Source organism: Leucoraja erinacea, chromosome 26 (genome assembly GCF_028641065.1).
Source record: "Leucoraja erinacea ecotype New England chromosome 26, Leri_hhj_1, whole genome shotgun sequence".
NCBI classification, from domain to species: Eukaryota; Metazoa; Chordata; class Chondrichthyes; order Rajiformes; family Rajidae; genus Leucoraja; species Leucoraja erinaceus.
Genome location: NC_073402.1, coordinates 1,217,707 through 1,239,419, shown reverse-complemented (window position 1 = coordinate 1,239,419; position 21,713 = coordinate 1,217,707). Strand labels below are relative to the sequence as shown.

General features: G+C 48.0%; 1 pseudogene; it reads left to right on the top strand.

Annotated features, from left to right (window-relative positions):
* The first annotated feature begins 21,051 nt into the window (after nucleotides 1–21,051).
* LOC129709981 (U2 spliceosomal RNA) lies at nucleotides 21,052–21,155 on the top strand (annotated as a pseudogene).
* The last annotated feature ends 558 nt before the right edge of the window (nucleotides 21,156–21,713 follow it).

Sequence of the window (21,713 nt, the reverse complement as noted above, 5' to 3'; positions counted from 1 at the left end):
CCCGGAGTCCAACGGGGGCCGCTTGCGTCTGCTGCTTTGCTCCACCTGGAGCAACAAACAGACGCGAGTCGCTGGTTAACCTGAAGGTAAGTACTTACCTAAAGCTTCCTCTTTCAGGCTTGTAGCGGGAGCGCCTGACTCCCACCTGCCGCTGTTGCCTGCTGAAACGTAATGCCGCGCATACGTGCTGAGCGGGCTATTCATGGAATCACTCACGTGACTCCGAAGTAAAATCAACATCTACAGTGGTGCAGTGGTAGAGTTGCTGCCTTACAGCGCCAGAGACCCGAGTTCGATCCTGATTACAGGTGCTGTTGGTACGGAGTTTGTACGTTCTTCCTGTAACCGCCTGGGATTTCTCCGGATGCTCCGGTTTCCTCCCTCATTCCACAGGCATGCTGATTTGTTGCTTAATTATACGGTAAGAATTATAAATTGTCCCTAGTGTGTAGGATAGTGTTAGTGTACGGGGATTGCTGGTCGGCATGGACTTAGTGGGCCAAAGGGCCTGTTTCCTTGCTGTATCTCTAAACTAAACTAAACTAAAACTAATCCCAATCTATCAAACTATTCTCTCTCAGTCCTACGATACAGGTAATGATTCAAATACCAATTCCTACTCCAAACAAATAAACCATTTGAGAATTACCAGTTCTTTGCAATCTCTAACACATTGTAATCAATCAATCCGTTTGGATTCATGTTTAAAACATAACTTGTTTTGGTTTTATCTTGATTTTATATTACATTGAATTATCAAATTATTGATTCAATGCCAGGGATAAACAGTTTTTTTTTCAGTTTAGTTTAGTTTAGTTTCGTTTATAGATACAGCACAGAAACAGGCCCTTCAGCCCACCAAGTCTATCCTACACAAAGGACAATTGTTACATTTCTACCAAGCCAATTAATCCACAAACCTGTATGTGTTTGGAGTGTGGGAGGAAACCAAACTTCTCAGCGAAAACCCACGCAGGTCACGGAGAGAACATACAAACTCTGTACAGACAAACACTGTTGCCAGGATTGATCCCGGGTCTCTGGTGTTGTAAGCACTGTAAGGCAGTAACACTTCCCCGTAGATTGTCACCTTATCGTGGCGGAGGAGCTTGTGTGTTCCTGAGATCCTGAGAACGATGCCGTCTGGAGCTATGCTCCTGATTGGGTCACCCATGGCGGTAAGCTCGAGGGGGAATTTTCTGCCAAAAAGCAATCCAACCAAGATCTCAACGGTGAAACAGGCATGGGATGATGGCTGACCTTAGTGGAGCATCACAACAGCTGGGAAGGCGGATGAAGGCTGCGGCAGAAAAGGGTCCCTGGTCGTCATGGACTCCATGTCACTGGATTCTGACCCAGATATGTCAAGGACCGTGTGGTGGCTGTCTGTGCACCAGTCTCCCCATGTTAAACAAAGTCACGCACAGGCGTATTCCATGAAAGGACAGTCATACTCGTTTCAAGTGACCGCCGATGAAGGCAGCAACTCTACCGCTGCGCCACCCTACGGTTATCTAGTTTTTAGAAAAACTGATTTTGATGCAACCCTAATATAAAGTTTTTTGTTTAAGAAGGAACTGCAGATGCTGGAACATCGAAGGTAGACAAAAATGCTGTAGAAACTCAGCGGGTGAGGCAGCATCTATGCAGCGAAGGAAATAGGCAACATTTCAGGTCTAAACCTTTCTTCAGACATCTATTTCCTTTGCTCCATAGATGCTGCCTCACCCGCTGAATTTCTACAGCATTTTTGTCTACCTAATATAAAGTTGGCATTTTTTGAGACACCAACCTACATCAAGATTGCCTAAAGGAATTTGCTTGTAATTTTTTTCTCAGAAAATATTTCATAATTCATTTAATTCGTCAACATTTGATTTGTAGAATATCACTCACTTATTTCAAAAGTAGTGGATTACTGGTTTACTTCCAAACGGAGATATTGAGTTCTGGCACGTTTTGTCCTTTTCCTGGTATTGTGGTGTTTACCATTGGCCCTACATCCGTGTGATCATTTGCTTTTACAGTTTGTGACATCTGTACGGGCATCAGTTTAATAATGAAGGCCAGGTGGTAAAACCAAGCACCAGAAATCTGAAAGTAGTTTCAGAATGTTTTCCAGGAATGTTTATACAGAAATAACTTGAAAATAAACTATATGTTGTTGCATTTTTGTTCTAAGCCTAAAAATAATGCTGTTTTGCAATGTTTTTGCAAAGAAAATTGAATTGCATTGAAAAGCCAGAACACAATTGTGCTTATGAAAAGTATTCCAATGCCATGCTCCATTCCAAGCCAGGCTTCCTACCTTTGAAACACCTTGTATCTTTCTAACATCAATGGCTCCACCATGACTCTTTTCAATGTAACCCTCATGCACGTCTGTGACACCTCCTCTCTTGACAATCTGGAGATCACCATATTTCATAACCTCACCCCATTAGAAACTACACTGCATTAGAACAGTCCTCTGGAGAAGGTTCGAGTCAAATGGCCTCAGGCCTACAATACGGCAGTCTGGCATCAGTTCGATGAGGACGTCGACAAGGTGCTAGAAGCAACTGCGAAGGGAGATGTGGACCGAAGGCTGCGGTCGATGACGACAATCATCATCAGCCTAGCTGTGGAAAGGTTCTGCATGGGAATCAGCAGCTGCAGACGAGCACGCTCCACCACACAGATGATCACCTTCGTGATGCCCGGAGTGCAGCTGCCAAGAACCACAGCAGCCAGGAATCCATCAGGTATCCTGGCAATTGCGCAGGACTGGCAGCTTTCTGTAGACCTGGTGAAATAGCTGAAGTTCCCACAACACATTGCCGCGACTACCCTGAGGCCAGATATCCTCCTGGTCTCAGAGGTGGCCAAAAACATCGTCTTGATGGAACCAACAGTGCTGTGGGAGGACCGTCTGGAGGAAGCCCACAAGAGGAAGATGATCAAGTATGAAAAGCTGGTCATAGACTGCCGCAAGCAGGGCTGGAAGACAAGGTGTATGCCCATCGAGGTTGGCTGCAGAGGTTTTTCAGGGCTATCGCTCTACAAAGCCTTGAGTGCACTGGGCATCAACGGAGTGGCGAAGAGAAGAGCCATCAAGAACACCACAGAGGCAGCGGAGAAGGCCTCGAGATGGCTCTGGATCAGGAGCGAAGGTCCATGAGGAGGAGCGAATGCCACCTGAACACAAGTCGTGGTCTGATCAACCACGGCTGGGTCGCCTGGGTGAGGGTGTCTGATGTTGAAAGACCCGAAACACCCACTGACCCCAGGTTACATCACTGATGATGTGTTCAGGAGCATCTATCGATGTATTTGTATCAACCCAATGCAATTTCTTTCCAGTCTCCATAGGCAATTGAAAGATAGTTTGCACCATTTGTTTGACTGAATCTTATTAGATGAGGTGAGCCTGAAGTATTGCGAACAAGCCATCATCCATTGAAGCCAGTTCATTGGCTATATTTAAGAGGAAGTTAGATGTGGCCCTTGTGGCTAAAGGGATCAGAGGGTATGGAGAGAAGGCAGGTACGGGATACTGAGTTGGATGATCAGCCATGATCATATTGAATGGCGGTGCAGGCTCGAAGGGCCGAATGGCCTACTCCTGCACCTAATTTCTATGTTTCTATGTTTCTATGAAGACCTACAGAGTGAATGGTAGGGCTCCAGGGAGTGTCGTAGGGAAGAGGGATCTAGGAGTACAGGTGCATGGTTCCTTGAAGGTCGAGTCACAGGTCGACCACACAGGGTGGTCAAAAAGGCTTTTGGCACATTGGTCTTCATCAGTCAGAGTATTGAGTATAGAGGTTGGGAGGTCATGTTACAATTGTATAAGACGTTGATGAGGCTATATTTAGAGTCTGGGCAAGGGTCTCGGGTCTGAAGAAGGGTCTCGACCCAAAACGTTGCTTATTCCTTTGCTCCATAAATGTTGCCTGACCTGCTGAGTTTCTCCAGCATTTTTGTCTACCTAGATTTAGCGTATTCAGTTCTGGACATCACAAGGAAAGTTCTTACGGTAGAAAGAATACAGAGAATATTTATGAGCATGTTCTCCACATCCAGAGTATTGCGTTCAGTTCTGGGCACCATGTTCTGGGAAAGATGTCAAACTGGAAAGAATACAGAGAAGATTTTTGAGGATGTTGCCAGGACTTTAGGGTCTGAGCTATAGGTAGAGTTGAGTAGGCTGGGACTGTATTCCTTGGAGCGCAGGAGGATGAGGGGTGATCTTATAGAGGTGTATAAAATCATAAACGGAAGATGCACAGAGTTCTTGCCCAGAGTAAGTGAATCGAGGACCAGAGGACATAGGTTTAAGGTGAAGGTGAATAGATTTAATAGGAATCTGAGGGGTAACTTTCAAAGGGTGGTGGATGTATGGAACAAGTTGCCACAGGAGGTCATTGAAGCAGGGACTATCCCAACATTTGAGAAATATTTAGACAGGTTGGGAGGGATATGGACCAAACTTGGGTAGATGGGACTAGTGTTGCTGGGATATGTTGGCCAGTGTGGGTAAGTCGGTCCGAAAGGCCTGTTTCCACAGTGTAACACTATGACTCTAAAGAACACACCTCTGCTTCTCATTGCTGATCTGATTTAGACCTTAACTCTAGTTTCCTCAGTTCCTTGTAACTTTGACTCCTTTACAGTTCAAAACACTATCTCTCCAAGTTTCCCAACCTTCAATGCTTTCATTTGTTCATGCTCAGCAGCCTACTGAGATAGAGAGAAGGCTCTCAAAGAGTGAAGAGATTCCTCCTCATCTCCATTCTTATTGGGCAACACCTTGATCTGAAATTACACCTCTAGTTCTACTGACCAACTAAGGGAGATATCATAGACTTCAAATGCTTACAATGAACCTCAGTCTAGTTCACTTCAGTGCCTTCCTATCTTCTGTGCTTCCAAATAACACACTTTATAATAGACATTTGTCCACAGTCACATATTCTTGAGATAAAAGGTGTTTCGGATAAAATGAGCATGCTAAAAAGAAACCAAAGGAATTAAGTTCAGAAGTAGCATAACATGCATATGCTATTAGATTGAAAGTTTAAAGGTTCTCTTAACAGCCTACCCCTCTCTACATCTGTAATCTCAACCCACCAGCATGTTTTGTTCCACTTCTTCCATTTGTACAAATCCCCTTTCTGTTAATTTTCTGTGTAACTCGAGTCATCTCACATCACAACATTTTGATATTGTAGAAGTCCCAAAAGCTTTTGAAGGTGTACAATTCATTAACACGTTAAACCAAGCCACCAGTAGTATCTGTTATTTAACATATTGATTTTCCCTACCTTTGAACTCCCTCCATGCAGAGTTCAGAAGATGCCAGCTCGTACTAACTATTTAACATACCCACTGTCATTACCATTATACCTTCAATACACACAGACTTGCTATTAACGCATTTGTTGTCACTGCCTTTGAACTCCACTGCGTGTGGTTCAGAAGACGACAACTAGTATCAGTTGTCAACATGTTCATTGTCCGTACCTTGTCCGGCCCTCAGAAGTCACCAGCGGTATTTGCCAGTACCACTGTCATTATCTTTGTATCCCGTTTCATGCAGAACCAAGAAGTTGCAATCCATTGTTGGGTATTAACATTAAGTGTCCTTACCTTTGTACTCCGTTGTGTACAAAGTCTAGAAGTTGCGACTTTTGTACAATGCAAGAGTAGTGTAACACAGCAATCTACCTCACATCTGTACTTCCTCAGTCGTCATCTTTTTGGTGTATATGTCCTGCTGTACCGATTTATAGTAACTTTGGAGATATGATCACAGCCTTTGACAAAGGCATTTCTTGCCTCGTGCAAGTAAAATACTGTTGATGATTAATGATTTGAGTCCTGGTCTTATTCTGGGTTGTGATTCCGGCACCATCTCTCAGTGACATCTCTCAATGAAGTCTCTCAGTGCAATCCCATTACAAATGTGGGAGGAAATTGGAGCACCAGGAGGAAACTCACAGTCACTGGATGGATGTGCAAACTCCACACAGTTTATATCACTGTGATTTGTCACGTGACAATAACGTATTCATTCTTTCATTCATTCCAACTGATGGGATTCAAACTTGTCTCGCAAGATCAATGTGACTTACTCATCGCACAACCAACTCCCATAGAGTAGAAAAGGTGATAAAAATGGGGTTTGAAGAATTATACTTCACATTCACAGTGCTTCATTTTTGCAAGATGCATTAAGATGAGTATCTTATGGTTTATGATGATCGATCAATAAAGGCAAAAGGTGGAAATAAATACCACGGCATTAATGAAATTTGAACGCAATCCACACAATGAAGGAACCTAAATCCATCTTCCATCCCTCAGCTTCATTACTGCCAACGTTCTTTCTTAACCCTTTTTATGTCTCCAAATCTCTCTCCTTTTTTAACCACTCTCTGACCAAGCATTGCTTACCTGGCTGCATGGAGTTGAAATAGCCACAATAATAAAAAATGGTCTAAAGGAATTAGTAAGGATCATAGTCTTGAAACTCGTGATGTCTAAAAGTATGGGTGCACCTAAGAAATACCAATAGGCAGAAAATACTGTTGGAAGTCATTACAGGCAAATGGACGCAGTGTAACTCGAGAGAAAGGATGTAGCAACATATTTTAACTCACGGGGAACTTTCATCCTAAAGTCTGGGTAAACAATATTGCTGAAAGCATTTGGATGATTTTATGGAATATTATTGAGAAAGATTTTTAGTTTGATGCATCAAGGAAATAATTCACATGAAGATTATGTGTGATTCTGTATTGTGGGGGAAGACAGGGTCTACTGGTAATCTTACAGTGAATACATTCTGGGGACCAATGATTGGACTGGGTCAAACCCATCGTTCACCGTTCTGCCAATGGGAAGCCCTGCCCACGCTTCTTGTCTGGCCAGACTTCTACATTTCCATGGTACACAAAAAAGCTGGAGAAACTCAGCGGGTGCAGCAGCATCTATGGAGCGAAGGAAATAGGCGACGTTTCAGGCCGAAACCCTTCTTCAGACGGTCTGAAGAAGGGTTTCGGCCCGAAACGTCGCCTATTTCCTTTGCTCCATAGATGCTGCTACACCCGCTGAGTTTCTCCAGCTTTTTTGTGTACCTTCGATTCTCCAGCATCTGCAGTTCCTTCTTAAACACTTCTACATTTCCATCTTTTCTTATGACTTAGAACAATGCCATTGCAATCTGATCTATATCAGCTCACAGAATGATCCCGGGTAATGATCCCACCAACACAAAATCCCTATCAACCAACTGGGAGGCACAGTGGCATGGAGGTAGAGCTGTTGCCTTACAGCGCCAGACACCTGGGTTTGATCCTGACTATGGGTGCTGTCTGTACGGAGTTTGTACGTTCTCCCTGTGACCGTGTGGGTGTTCTCCAGGTACTCCAGTTTCATCCCACATTCCAAAGACATGCAGGTTTGTAGGTTCATTGACTTCATTAAAATTGTAAATTATCCTAGTGTGTAGGATAGTGCTAGTGTAGGCGTGATCGCTGGTCGGCACGGACTCTCTGGGCTGAAGGGCCTGTTTCCACACCGTATCTCTGAAGCCAAAACTCTAAACTCCTCCCCCCAGATTAGAGAATTCACCTGCACAAATGAGTCAATGAACCTACCAACCCTCGTGTCGTTGAGACGTGTGCGGAAATCAGAGCACTCAGGAAGCAAAACTCACGTGGGGACAGGGAGAACATGTAAACTCTACACCGGCAACATTCGATAGGAGCATTGAACCCACGTCATTGGAGCTGTACAGCAGCAGCAGTACTAGACTTACCAGGCTGGACACAGATAGATAAACAAGCTGACCCTCCACACCCTGGAGATGTCAAGTAACGTCTCGTGTTAAATGGGACACAAGCAGCAAACGACTGAAGCTCTATCCCATCAATGTCCCCAAGGTTCATCAATGCCCCCACCCCCATCAATGCCCCATCCCCATCAATGCCCCACCCCCCATCAATGTCCCCACCCCCATCAATGCCCCCACCCCCCCATCAATGTCCCCACCCCCATCAATGCCCCACCCCCATCAATGCCCCCCCCCATCACCCCATCCCCATCAATGCCCCCACCCCCATCAATGCCCCCCCCCCATCAATGCCCCCACCCCCCATCAATGCCCCCACCCCCATCAATGCCCCCAGTCCCATCAATGCCCCCACCCCCATCAATGCCCCCACCCCCCATCAATGCCCCACCCCCATCAATGTCCCCCCCCATCAATGCCCCCACCCCCATCAATGCCCCCATCCCCATCAATGCCCCACCCCCATCAATGTCCCCACCCCCATCAATGCCCCCACCCCATCAATGCCCCCATCCCCATCAATGCCCCACCCCCATCAATGCCCCCACCCCCCCATCAATGCCCCCACCCCATCAATGCCCCCCACCCCCATCAATGCCAATGCCCCCATCCCCCCACCCCATCAATGCCCCCACCCCATCAATGTCCCACCCCCATCAATGCCCCCACCCCCATCAATGCCCCACCCCCATCAATGCCCCATCCCCATCAATGCCCCCCACCCCCATCAATGTCCCCACCCCCATCAATGCCCCCACCCCCATCAATGCCCCCAGTCCCATCAATGCCCCCACCCCCATCAATGCCCCCACCCCCCCATCAATGCCCCCACCCCCATCAATGCCCCCACCCCCATCAATGTCCCCACCCCCATCAATGCCCCCACCCCCATCAATGCCCCCAGTCCCATCAATGTTCCCCCACCCCATCAATGCCCCCACCCCCATCAATGCCCCCACCCCCCATCAATGCCCCCACCCCCATCAATGCCCCCCCCCCATCAATGCCCCCATCCCCCATCAATGTCCCCATCCCCATCAATGTCCCCACCCCCATCAATGCCCCCCCCCCCATCAATGCCCCCAGTCCCATCAATGCCCCCCACCCCCATCAATGCCCCCCCATCAATGCCCCCATCAATGCTCCCAGTCCCATCAATGCCCCAGTCCCATCAATGCCCCCACCCCCATCAATGCCCCCACCCCCATCAATGCCCCCAGTCCCATCAATGCCCCCAGTCCCATCAATGCCCCCCCCCCCATCAATGCCCCCACCCCCCATCAATGCCCCATCCCCATCAATGTCCCCCCCCCATCAATGCCCCATCCCCATCAATGTCCCCCAATGTCCCCAGTCCCATCAATGTCCCCACCCCCATCAATGCCCCATCCCCATCAATGCCCCACCCCCATCAATGCCCCCCCCCATCAATGCCCCCACCCCCATCAATGCCCCACCCCCATCAATGCCCCCAGTCCCATCAATGCCCCACCCCCATCAATGCCCCACCCCCATCAATGCCCCACCCCCATCAATGCCCCACCCCCCATCAATGCCCCCCCCCCCATCAATGTCCCCACCCCCATCAATGCCCCCCCCCCATCCCCCCCCCATCAATGTCCCCCACCCCCCCAATGTCCCCCCCATCAATGCCCCCACCCCCATCAATGCCCCCCCCCCCATCAATGTCCCCACCCCCCATCAATGCCCCCACCCCCATCAATGCCCCCACCCCCATCAATGCCCCCACCCCCATCAATGTCCCCACACCTATCAATGTCCCCACCCCCATCAATGTCCCCCCCCATCAATGTCCCCGCCTCCATCAATGCCCCCACCCCCATCAATGTCCCCGCCTCCATCAATGCCCCCACCCCTATCAATGTCCCCACACCTATCAATGTCCCCACCCCCATCAATGCCCCCACCCCCATCAATGCCCTGAGGCCCATCCCTGTAATGCCCTGAAGGCATCAACAGAAGGTCAGTCCAGGGTGATGTCAACTCATGCCATTGATGAAGTAAAAACTATTAAGATTGTTTAAGTAATCTTAAAAATGAGAATTATTAGCATATTTTTTAAATGATGAATTTAAATTCTTTGTTACACTAAGAAATAATGAAATACTGAACACGGTTAAATAATAAAAATAAAAAAGATTTTAAATAACCTCTAACTAATTTACAGGCTTGGGATTGTGCCATAATTCCACCACCAGGATTCGCAGGCAAAGTGCGAGAATATCTCAGTATAAATGCGCTGCATGCTCGACTCCACATAGTGTAAGCAAGAGAACAGTGATGGGTGAGTTGGCATCTTCACGTTGCAGTGTGTCCAGGATATCCTAGCTTTGGGAACAGCTGAGTGCCAATGGATTACGACCATATGGATCTGTACCACTTGGCATTCTTTAGACAACTGCTGGCGACTGTCATAGTCGGAGCAGGTCGTCGATAAACCGGTGACAACCTACGATTCCTGGTGGCAACCTACAGCACCTACGTCAGGAGAAGTCAAGCTACGCTCATTGGCATCAAACCCAACTCAGCAAACCCGCTGAGTTACTCGAGCTTTTTCTGTCAATTATCAGTCTATTAAACACTACAACCCAGTCTACTCCGTCATTCAATCATGGCTGATCTATCTCCCCCTCCTAACCCCATTCTCCTGCATTCTCCCCATAAATGTAGCTCTGAACTACATGGACTTGGGGGCATTGGTTTTGTTTTTATGCGCTATTATTGTTTGTTTGTAATGCTTGTTGTTTTATGTGCGTGTGCGCGTGTGTACGGGTGTGTGTGCTTGCGTGCGTGTGTGTGTGTGTGTGTGTGCGTGCGTGTGTGTGTGCGTGCGTGTGTGTGTGTGTGTGTGTGTGTGTGTGTGTGTGTGTGTGTGCGTGTGTGGTGTGCGTGCGCGCGCGCGTGTGCGTGGCGTGTGTGTGCGTGTGTGTGTGTGTGTGTGTGTGTGTGTGTGTGTGTGTGTGTGTGTGTGTGTGTGTGTGTGTGTGTGCGTGTGTGTTTATATAAGAACTTTTTTTCTCATTTATTATATAGTTTACAGATATACATATTCTGTTGTGTAGCTACAAGTATGAATTTCATTGTTCTGTGCGGAAGCACTCCTGACTCTTTTGGTGCTTGAGTTGAATATTGAGATATTGCTGCAAGTTAAAAAGCAGGTATTAAAAATTGACTAATTTCCCACAAGATCACATTACGCACATTCCCTGCTAAATATATATTATAAGATTGGAATGAAGAAATCCATAAGGTTGTAAAGAGTTTTCTGACTGGGAAGCTGTTAAAAAGTCAACAAAATTTTGTGAGGGGGTGGGAAATAAATGGAAAATAATCTTGAGAAAGTTAGTGACAGGGTGAAATCAAAGAGGCTGTAAAGTGACGAGCAGGAAAGTGGCCGATGTGGCAGCTTGGTGGGAAGCAACATGTTTATCGAATAGTGAAGAGATGGACATCAATGGGTATTTTTAAGGCTGATTGGCAAATTCTTGATTAGTACGGGAATCAGGGGTTATGGAGAGAAAGCAGGAGAATGGGGCTGAGAGGGAGAGATAGATCAGCAATGATTGAATGGTGGAGTAGACTTAATAGACCAAATGGCCTAATTCTGCTCCTATCACTTATGATCTTATGACGCAGAGATGAGTAAATGTTGTTATTCATATAGATTTGGGTGGCCTTGCCCTCAAATGTCCCGGGAGCCACACGTGTGGTGGTAATGGGGAGTGGGGGCGTCCCCCTGCCTGCAACTGGTCGTCCTTTCACCTTATTTTTAATTTTTAGTGTGTTTTAAAGTTTTTGTTTTAGAGCTCTAGTCTTTTTATGTTGGGGGGGGGGGGGGGTGAAAGGGGGAAACTATTTTTCTCAGTCCCTACCTGGTCGGAGATGCGGCTTTCCTCCGAGCCGCATGTTCGCCCCTTCCTCGCGGCCTACCAACGAGACTGGAGCGGCGTTTACTGCCGGGACTGGCGTTTACTGCCGGGACCAGAACATCAGCTTCCCACCCCCTCACAACATTGTGTTAGCTTTTTAATAGCCTCCCAGTCAAAAACCTGAGACCGCCGACTCCAACATCGCGGAGCTGTGGTTGTGGAGCGTCCAGCTGTGGGCGGCGCTGGGTTTAAACACTGTGGAGCTTGGTATCTTTCGCCGGGATCGCCAGTGATGGAGCTCCGAGCAGCGCGGCCTGTGGACTTTGGGAGCCGCGGGTCTCTGGGGAGCAAGCGGATGTTCCAGACACTCCAAGCCGCTGAGAGTGTTCTTCGGACGCCGGAGCTCCCATCATCTGGCGAGAGGGCCTGAAACATCGGGCCGCCGTCGCGGCGACTGCGGAGGCCTTAGTAGGCCCGACCATGGTCGAACAAGAAGAGGACTGGACTTTGCTGCCTTCCCTCATAGTGGGAACCTTTGTGGGGGGATGTTTTTATGTTTTATGTTAAATTCTTTAAAGTTGTGGTTTATTCTTATTGGTGTGCTGCAAATGGCAACTCAAATTTCACTATACCAATTGGTGTACCTGACAATAAATGTCCTTTGTCTTTTGTGATCCGCAGAGCCGCGCTGGCCCGATCTATCCACTGAACAACTACAGCACCGACAACCGGAGCGAGGACCAACGGCTGGAACGTGCCCCGTTAGGCCTGACCTGCCCCACAGGCCTCCCAGGGGACTGCGGTGAAGCCGGGTGGTGAGGCCTGCCTGGGTCGAAGGAGCCTCAGCAGCGGCAGCAGCGAGAGACTCGGCAGCAGCTTGAGCCTCGACGGCAACGGCAAGAATGGAATGTGAGGGAGGAGAGGGGAGGAGGGGGGGGCGGTGGAGAAGACAATAAAGGCCCCTGCATGGGGGGGGGGGGGGGGGGGGGTGCACCCTAGGTTTAGAATCTGACCAGGGGATAACCTTGTGTTGGTTTGTTTGTTTGTTGTTCGTTCCGGTGAAGGCGATATGCACACGGCAGCCACACAACAGTTGCTTGTCCTTTTCTTTTTTTTTTTTCGCACTTTTAATTTCATGTTTGTATGTACCTTGTGTGTTGTGATTGTGGGCAGATCATTTTCCTTCCGAGGATGAATAAGGTTTTATCGTATCGTATCAATCACTACATGGGAATGTGTGGTTACACCAAGCAGTGGACAACACAAAGCTCTTAACCTTTACAGAGAAGGATTGGTGTTTCAGAATAATGAAATCTTGCTGTAATTTTAACCAGGTTTAGAGAGATTAGTCCAGGCCCATTATGTACAATTGTGGTCTCCTTACTTACGAAAGGAAAATTTGTCTTGAAAAGATTAAAAAAAATTAGATATTAATTCCAGGAAAGAAGGAAGATTGAGTAAAATGCGGTTATCATTGAGTCTGAAGAAGGGTCTCAACCCTTTCCTTCTCTCCAGAGATGCTGCCTTTCCCGCTGAGTTACTCCAGCTTTTTGTGTCTATCTGTGGTTATCAATAAGATGGAGACTGATGTTATTAAAATGGGGGGTTTAAAAAGTAGCCGATGAGAGTCGTTTGCTCTTTAGATTTTAGACTTTAGAGATACTGTGTGGAAACGGGCCATTCAGCCCACAGAGTCTGTGCTGAGCAGTGATCCCCACACACTTGCACTATCCTACACACACAAGGGACAATTAGCAACTCTATCTCAGCGCTGTCGTGCCACCCAGCTGAGTTGAAGCATCCACAAACAAGGTCCCATTCAGGTCTGTGATGGGGAACATATAAATTGACTTTAAAAACCCGATAACTACATTTATAAATTAGCTAATTAGTTAATTGAACAGTAAATAACAGTAGGGTTTGCTCTAGGGGGAATGGCCTGTTGGGTAGAAGTGCCTTGATGAGTAAAGTGTGAGTCTTTGGCTCGAGAGTTTTCGGCGAGGAGGCTGAGGCAAGGAGGCTACACTTGATTTGAAATTTGTGTTTTTCTGTCCACTGCAGGTTGGTACAGTGTGTTTCCTGCAGGATGTGGGAAGTCAGGGCTGGTACTTCTGGAAACTACACCTGCAGAAATTGTGTCCAGGTGCAGCTCCTAAATGAACGCGTTGGGGAACTGGAGAAGCAGCTGGATGACTTCAGGGTCATGTGGGAAAACGAGAGTTTCCTGGACAGGACCTAGAGCGAGGTTGTCACGCCAAGGATACAGGAAGAGTGAAGGTGGGTGACTGTGAGAAAGAGGAATAAACGTGGGGTGCTGGAGACCCCGCTGGCTGTACCTAATGGAAACAGGTAAACCCTCTTGGGAACTGTCGGGGCAGATGACGCTTCCAGTCCGAGCATCCGCAAGGTCGGTGGCTCCAATCCTAGCGATGAGAGTTGACTGGTGAGACTGACATCGGGCAGAGCCATAGTGGTGGGTGACTCCATTGTCCAAGGTGTGGACAGGGGATTCTGTGGCGGCAGGCGAGACTTGAGGATGGTCTGTTGCCTCCCTGGTGCCAGGGTTCAAGATGTCTCGGACTGACTTCAGAACATCCTCGAGAGGGAAGGTGAGCAGCCAAATGTTGTTGCTCACGTGGGCACAAACGACGTCGGGAAGAAGAGGAAGAGGGTTGTGCAACGTGAGTTCAGAGAGTTAGGAAGAAGACTGAAAAGCACCGCTTCTAGGGTGGGTATCTCTGGATTGCTTCTAGTACCTCGTGCTAGTGAGGGCAGGAACAAGGGATCTGAATATGTGGGTGGGGGGCTGGTGCAGGGAGCAGGGATTCAGATTTATAGACCACTGGGATCCCTTCTGGGGTTGGGGAGACCTGTACAAAAGGGATGGGTTCCACCTTAACTGGAGGGGGACCGACATTCTAGTAGGTAGGTTTGCTATTGCTACATGTGAGGGTTTAAACTAAACAGTGGGAGGGAGGGGTTGACAAATTGGGAGTATAAGGATGGAGTTAAAGGGCAAGAGATTACAGGAAACGTTGCTGAAGACTCCCGAATTAATGGGACGGAAAGTTCAAGAAGGGATAAGAAAGTAAGGTCAGGTGAAATAGAAACTGGTGTGAGAGGGAAGGTGAATACAGAACAAGATGTTATAAATGAATGCGCAAAATATAAGAATTAAAGTGGATGAGCTTGAGGCTCAGTTAGAAATTGGTAAGAATGATGTTGTGGGAATTACAGAGACTTGGCTGCATGAGGTTCAAGTTCAAGTTCAAGTTCAAGAGAGTTCAAGAGCCATTTATTATCACATGTACCAATTGCTACAATGAGATTTGAATTACATTACAGCCATATGGATAAAAAGAACACAATACACGATAGAATTTAACATGAATTTGTTCGGCACGGACTTGTAGGGCCGAGATGGCCTGTTTCCGTGCTGTAATTGTTATATGGTTATATGGTTATATGAACATCCCCACACAGCAGGATCAATGTTTCCCACTGTGAGGGAAGGCACTAAAGTACAGTCCTCTTCCTCTTTGTCCATCCATGGTTGGGGCCTTCAGGCCCTCTGGCCAGGATGATCGGAGCTCCAGCGTCGGAAAGGAGAACACTCTCAGCGGCTTGGAGCTGAATCGGCCACTTCCTCCGGAGGCTCCAGAAGTCCACAGGCAGAGCTGGGTGCAGATTCAACCCTGGCAGGACTACAGCGGTGGTGACCTCAGTCCGGGGTTCGGACGCGAGCCAGCGACTGCGGCAGCAGGACTGGTGGATGGCAGCTTCGACCACCCCGGGCCGCGGTGTTTGAGCCGCGGGACTGTTTCTAACATCGCCCGGTGGGGTATCGCCTCAGCGCAGAGGGAGAAGAGGAGGGAAGAGACTGCAGACCTAAGACTTTTGCCTCCATCACAGTGAGGAGGTGCTAGGTGGACTCACTGTGGTGGATGTTAATATGTGTTTATTGTTGTTTTTTTATTGTATTGTATGTATGTATGACTGCAGGCACAGAATTTCGTTCAGACTTCGGTCTGAATGACAATAAAGGAAACCCTGTAACCCTGTAACCCTGTAACTTGGCAATGTTAAAGTCAGTGCCGCCCGCGGTTCCAAGCTCCGCAAAACAGTCCCAACACTTCGGAGTTCAGATCTTGGAACTGAATATTTAGGGGTATACGTCCTATGGAAAGACAGACAGGAGGGCAGAGGGGGTGAGGTGAGTAAGCATGGATTTCCAAAAAGGGAAAATCATCGTTGACAAATATTCTTGAATTTTTTGAGGATGTAACAAGTAAAATGGTCAAGGGAGAGCCTGTGGATGTAGTGTACCTGGACTTTCAGAAATCCTTTGATAAGGTCCCACACAGGAGATCAGTGGGCAAAATTAGAGCACATGGTATTGGGGGTAGGGTATTGACATGGATAGAAGATTGGTTGGCAGACAGGAAACAAAGAGTAGGGATTAACAGGTCCCTTTCAGAATGGCAGGTATGACTAGTGGAGTCACACAAGGCTCAGTGCTGGGACCTCAGCTATTTACAATATACATTATTGATTTGGATGAAGGAATTAAAAGTTACATTAGCAAATTTGCAGATGACACAAAGCTGAGTGGCAGGGGGAACTGTGAGGAGGATTCTGTGAGGATGCAGGGTGACTTGGACAATTAGGGTGAGTGGGCAGATACATGGGAGATGCAGTATAATGTGGATAAATGTGAGGTTATCCACTTTGGAGGCAAGAACAGGAAGGCAGATTATTATCTGAATGTGCATCAGTCACTGAAAGTGAACATGCAGGTACAGCAGGCATTGAAGAAAGCTAATCGCATGTTGGCCTTCATAATGAAAGAAGTTGAGTACAGGAGCAAAGAGGTCCTTCTGCAGTTGTACAGGGCTCTGGTGAGACCACAACTGGAGTACTGTGTGGAGTTTTGGTTTCCTAATTTGAGGAAGGACATTCTTGCTATTAGGTTCACAAGGTTAAATCTCGGGATGGCGAGACTGTTATGTGATGAAAGAATGGAGTGACTGGGCTTGTATTTCCTGGAATTTAGAAGGATGAGAGGGATTCTTATAGAAACATATAAAATTATTAAGGGATTGGACACGCTAGATGCAAGAAACATGTTCCTGATTTTAAGGGACTCCAGAGTCACACTCCAGTGAATCCTAGACCATGTTTTGCCAACTGTATATGCTAGCAGGTTGCTCTTCACATTGGAGATTTCCTTTTACCTTTCCTTATGGAGCCTGGTCAAGAAGTGGCCCCACGGTCTGCCCTTGCCAGGATTTTTGTACTTGCCCTTGCACCTTAATTGCCCCCCTATCTCACACACTCGGTGTCAAATATGTTTCCTTTACTCATTGATAGCAACCTCCCTTCAGTATGATGCAGGAAGATTGTTCCCGATGGTGGGGAAGTCCAGGACAAGGGGTCACAGCTTAAGGATAAGGGGGAAATCCTTTAAAACCGAGACGAGGAGAACTTTTTTCACACAGAGAGTGGTGAATCTCTGGAACTCTCTGCCACAGAGGGTAGTTGAGGCCAGTTCATTGGCTATATTTAAGAGGGAGTTAGATGTGGCCCTTGTGGCCAAGGGGATCAGAGGGTATGGAGAGAAGGCAGGTACGGGATACTGAGTTGGATGATCAGCCATGATCACATTAATGGCGGTGCAGGCTCGAAGGGCTGAATGGCCTACTCCTGCACCTAATTTCTATGTTTCTATGTTTCTATGCTCTCAACCCCAGTGCTATTCTCTCCTGATGTCTCCCCCGCCCCGTCTCCTGTGTCTACCTCAGCTTCTTCCTTGTCCTATTGGACTCAGTGTTTGGGCAGCTCAGTTTGCCGATCCCAGAAGTTGAGTCTAATTCCAAGCTGACCTCCCGGTGGCTCAGCACTTCAACTCCCCCTCCCACTCCGTCTCCGACCTCTCTGTCCTGGGTCTCCTCCATGGCCACAGCGAGCAGCACCGGAAATTGGAGGAACAGCACCTCATATTCCGTTTGGGGAGTCTGCATCCCGGGGGCATGAACATCGAATTCTCCCAATTTTGTTAGTCCTTGCTGTCTCCTCCCCTTCCTCAGCCCCCCTGCTGTCTCCTCCCATCCCCCAGCCTTCGGGCTCCTCCTGCTTTTCCCTTTCTTGTCCCCACCCACCCCCGCCCCCGATCAGTCTGAAGAAGGGTTTCGGCCCGAAACGTTGCCTATCTCCTTCGCTCCATAGATGCTGCTGCACCCGCTGAGTTTCTCCAGCTTTTTTGTGTAACCTGGGGACGAGCACCCTCTGCTGAAAAGTGAACTGTGATTAGTCATCGAGGAGAAACATCTCATGTCCTTAGAGTTCGGACGAACATATTGCAAAGTAAATTAGCTCAGAAGTGGATACATTTGATGCTATTAAGAGAAATAGGACTGAGGTATATTTTGGCTTTGATAAAATTCGTGGAAGGAATTAATTGCCACAGGAAGTCGTGGAGGCTAAGTCATTGGGTATTTTTAAGATGGATACTAACAGATTCTTCATTAGTAATAGTGTCAGAGGTTATGGGGAGAAGACAGGGCTTGAGAGGGAAAGATAGATCAGCCATGATTGAATGACGTAGACTTGATGGACTGAATGGCCTAATTTTGTTCCTGTAACTTAGGGTCTTACGATAACAAAAGTTGTTGGTAAAGTTATCTGGAAAAAATATTTACGGTGCTCTAATTTCTAACGATTCTTATCAGACTGCTATCTGAGGAAGCTTGCCATAAGCCAGTGGTGAAATGTTAATTACAAGTAACTTAAAAAAAAACAATTTGGTGTTCTGGTCTATACATTATGTTGCTGCATGACAAGAAATAAGCAATACGTGGGGCACAGAACATTGTGGTCAATTTACAAGACTAGCAGCGAGAGTTCCAGACCATCAGAGTCATGAGTTCAAACCCCCAACATGGCAGCTAGGAAAATTACATTAAAGCAATTAATGTTAGAGGCATAGATAGGGTGGACAGTCAGAAACTATTTCCCAGGATGGGAATGCCCAACACTAGAGGGCATAACTATAACTATAGGGCAAGAGGGGGGAGGTTAATGGAGATGTCTTTTTTATACAGATAGTGGTAGGGGCCTGGAACGCATTGCCAAGGGTGGTGGTGGCAGATACAATAGTGGCGTTTAAGAGGCTTTCATGGATCATGTCCAGGCAGATAAGATCAGTTGAACTTGGCATCATGCTTGTCACAAACATTGTGGGCTGAAGGGTCCGTTCCTCTACTCTTCTGTTTTATGTTCTAATATAGTAAACATTATGGACAGGAAATGTCTACAGAGAGGAATATAATATGTCCGTAGAAGAAGGGTCTTGACCTAAAACGTCACCCATTCCTTCTCTCCAGAGATGCTGCTTGTCTTGCTGAGTTACTCCAGCATTTTGTGTTTATCTTCTGATTATATTAAGTGAATTTTATGACATCCAATTTAACCATGCCAAAGGCACGTCAATGACACCACTAACTGCTACAATGTAGTGTGGTGTACAGTTAGGTATCATCTTAATAGGTTCACAATGGGTGGTGGGTGTAGGATGTCTATTTTATTATCATCACTTCTCATTCCCCATAACTGTCATAGACCTGTAATTCATTTCATGTTGTTCCGATTCCTCACTTGTTAAGTCGAAGAGTTTGGCAATGGCTTGAACTGGCTTAAACCCTGGGTGGGAACCATGTCAAACAGAAAACTTTTAAAGGCTCCCTTTTGTAAATAGAGTAATTTCATTTGGAGCTTTTAAGCTCCAAGGGTGGCGCGGTGGCGCTGCGGCAGAGTTGCTGCCTTGCACCACTTACAGCGCCTGAGACCCGGGTTCGATCCTGTCTACAGGTGGTGTCGGCATGGAGTTTATACCTTCCCCCCGTGACCTGCATGGGTTCCATCCAAGATCTTCAGTTTCCTCCCATGCTCCAAAGACATACAGGTTTGTAGGCTAATTTGCTTGGTATAAATGTGAATTGTCGCTAATGTGTGCAGGATAGTGTGTTAGTGTGCGGGGATCGCTGGTTGGTGCGAACTCAGTGGGCCGAAGGGTCGGTTTCTGTGCTGTATCTCTAAACTAAACTAAACTAAATAACAATTTATTAAAGTTGTAAAGATTTAATAAAAGATCATTGTGTATAAATATGTGGTCTATTTTACTTCGGAGTCACGTGAGTGACTTCGTGAAGAACCCGCTTACAACGCATGCGCGTCATTACGCTAACGCATTGCAACTCGTCATTGTCGGGAGGAAGGACGTTCCTCCCAAACGGCGGGGTTTTCGAACCTGCAACAGTAAGGTAAGTGAACATCGTTCTTTACTTACCTTTTTTCTACAGAAGGCTGTTGGAAGCTGGCGGGGGAGAAGTCTGCAAGCGCCGACAAGGACAGCAGGCAGCCAGCAACGGCCGGTGGCACGATAGTCTCCCTTAGCGGGAGTTCGTGCGACTTCAGCTCCGGGAAGAAAATACCGACAAGGGAGCACTCCGGAGCCGACACAGCCCCAAAGACCGACGCTACATGGGCCTGGGGCTGTGGAACAGGTAAGAAAATTCCTTACTTTTTCTTATTCTTTCCAGGAAGGCTGACGAGCTGCCGTTTCGACAGCAGCAGTCTGCCAGCAACGGAAGTTGGCACCACTGTCTCCCATAACGGGAGCGAGTGCCAACTTCACCCCATACGGGGTGGAGGGAAAAAACAGAGCCAACAACCCACAAAACAGTGGGTTGTATTAGTGCTCTGGCATTTTTTTAAATTAGCGGGTCCCTAGGAACAGAAGGACCAGCCCCGTAAACACCGGGGTCGGTCCGAGCGGCTCGAACCCGACACGGAGGGAACGACGTTCACCAGGGGAAAAAATTAAAAGTCGGGAACAGCAGGTAAGAGACTCTGCGTTTCCTTCCACTTACCCTTTAGGGGCAGACATGGACCGGGTCCATGTAAGCTGCAGAAAGACCGCGGAGTGCAGGCAGCCGGCAGGAGAACAGCAACGGCAGCCAGCAGCGGCAGGAGCAGCGGCAGCGGCAGGTGCAGCAGCGGCAGCCGACAACGGCAGGAGCAGCAAAGGCACTTCGACTCCCGGAGGGGAAAACACCTGTGCCCGACTTCGCTCCCGCAACAGGGGGCAAATTCATTTCTGGGGCAGTATGCCAGTCTCGCTTTGGAAGCGAGTCTGGCTTGAAGCAGCGCTAACGGCCAGCGCCGAGGCCAAGGACATTGCAGTGCAGTTGACTGGCTGCAATCCACCGTGAGGGACCAGTAATGTGAGTACCGGGGTCGGTCCCAGCGGGTTTTTTAGTTAGAGTGATCGCTTCATGGCCTTTTGGCTAAGATCAACTATAGTAGCTGTTTATTATCAGTTTTAAATCTGATACGTCCCTTATCTAAGGACCATATAAGCAGGAGTCCCCAGAAACTGAGGGCATTAGAGTGGAGTTGACCGGCTGAAAACGACCGCGAGGGACCAGTACCGTGAGTACGGGGGTCGGTCCCAGCGGTCTGAGATAAACGAGCAGCCAGGAGCGCTGAGAGCGTTGGAGCCGGGTTAAAGGAAATAGACTAGGTGGAATCAGCTGTGCCAGATGTCCTCCACACCGGCCATATCCACTCCACTCCACGGAAGAAAGGACAAAGCTGGAGAAGGAGGACCGTGGAGCAGCGGGCAGCCAGCAGCAGCCAGCGGCACTTGAATCAACCATAGTGGGATCAGCTGTGCCCAATGTCGGGCCTGCACCGGCCAGAGCCATGCGGCCGAGCGGTAAGGCTAGACACAAATCAAACAAGGTAGGTAGTGGACTCACAAGGGTCCGACTTTGCATAACCGCCGGCGACCAGCGCCCGAGAGCGCTGGAGGAGGTAGAAGTGGTGTATGGAGCCTTCCTCCAACGTGATAAACCCGCAGCAGTACCTTTTTTGAGGGCTGCACAATGCTTCTACCCCATCAGAGGGGAGCACTGCGGGTCAGTTCT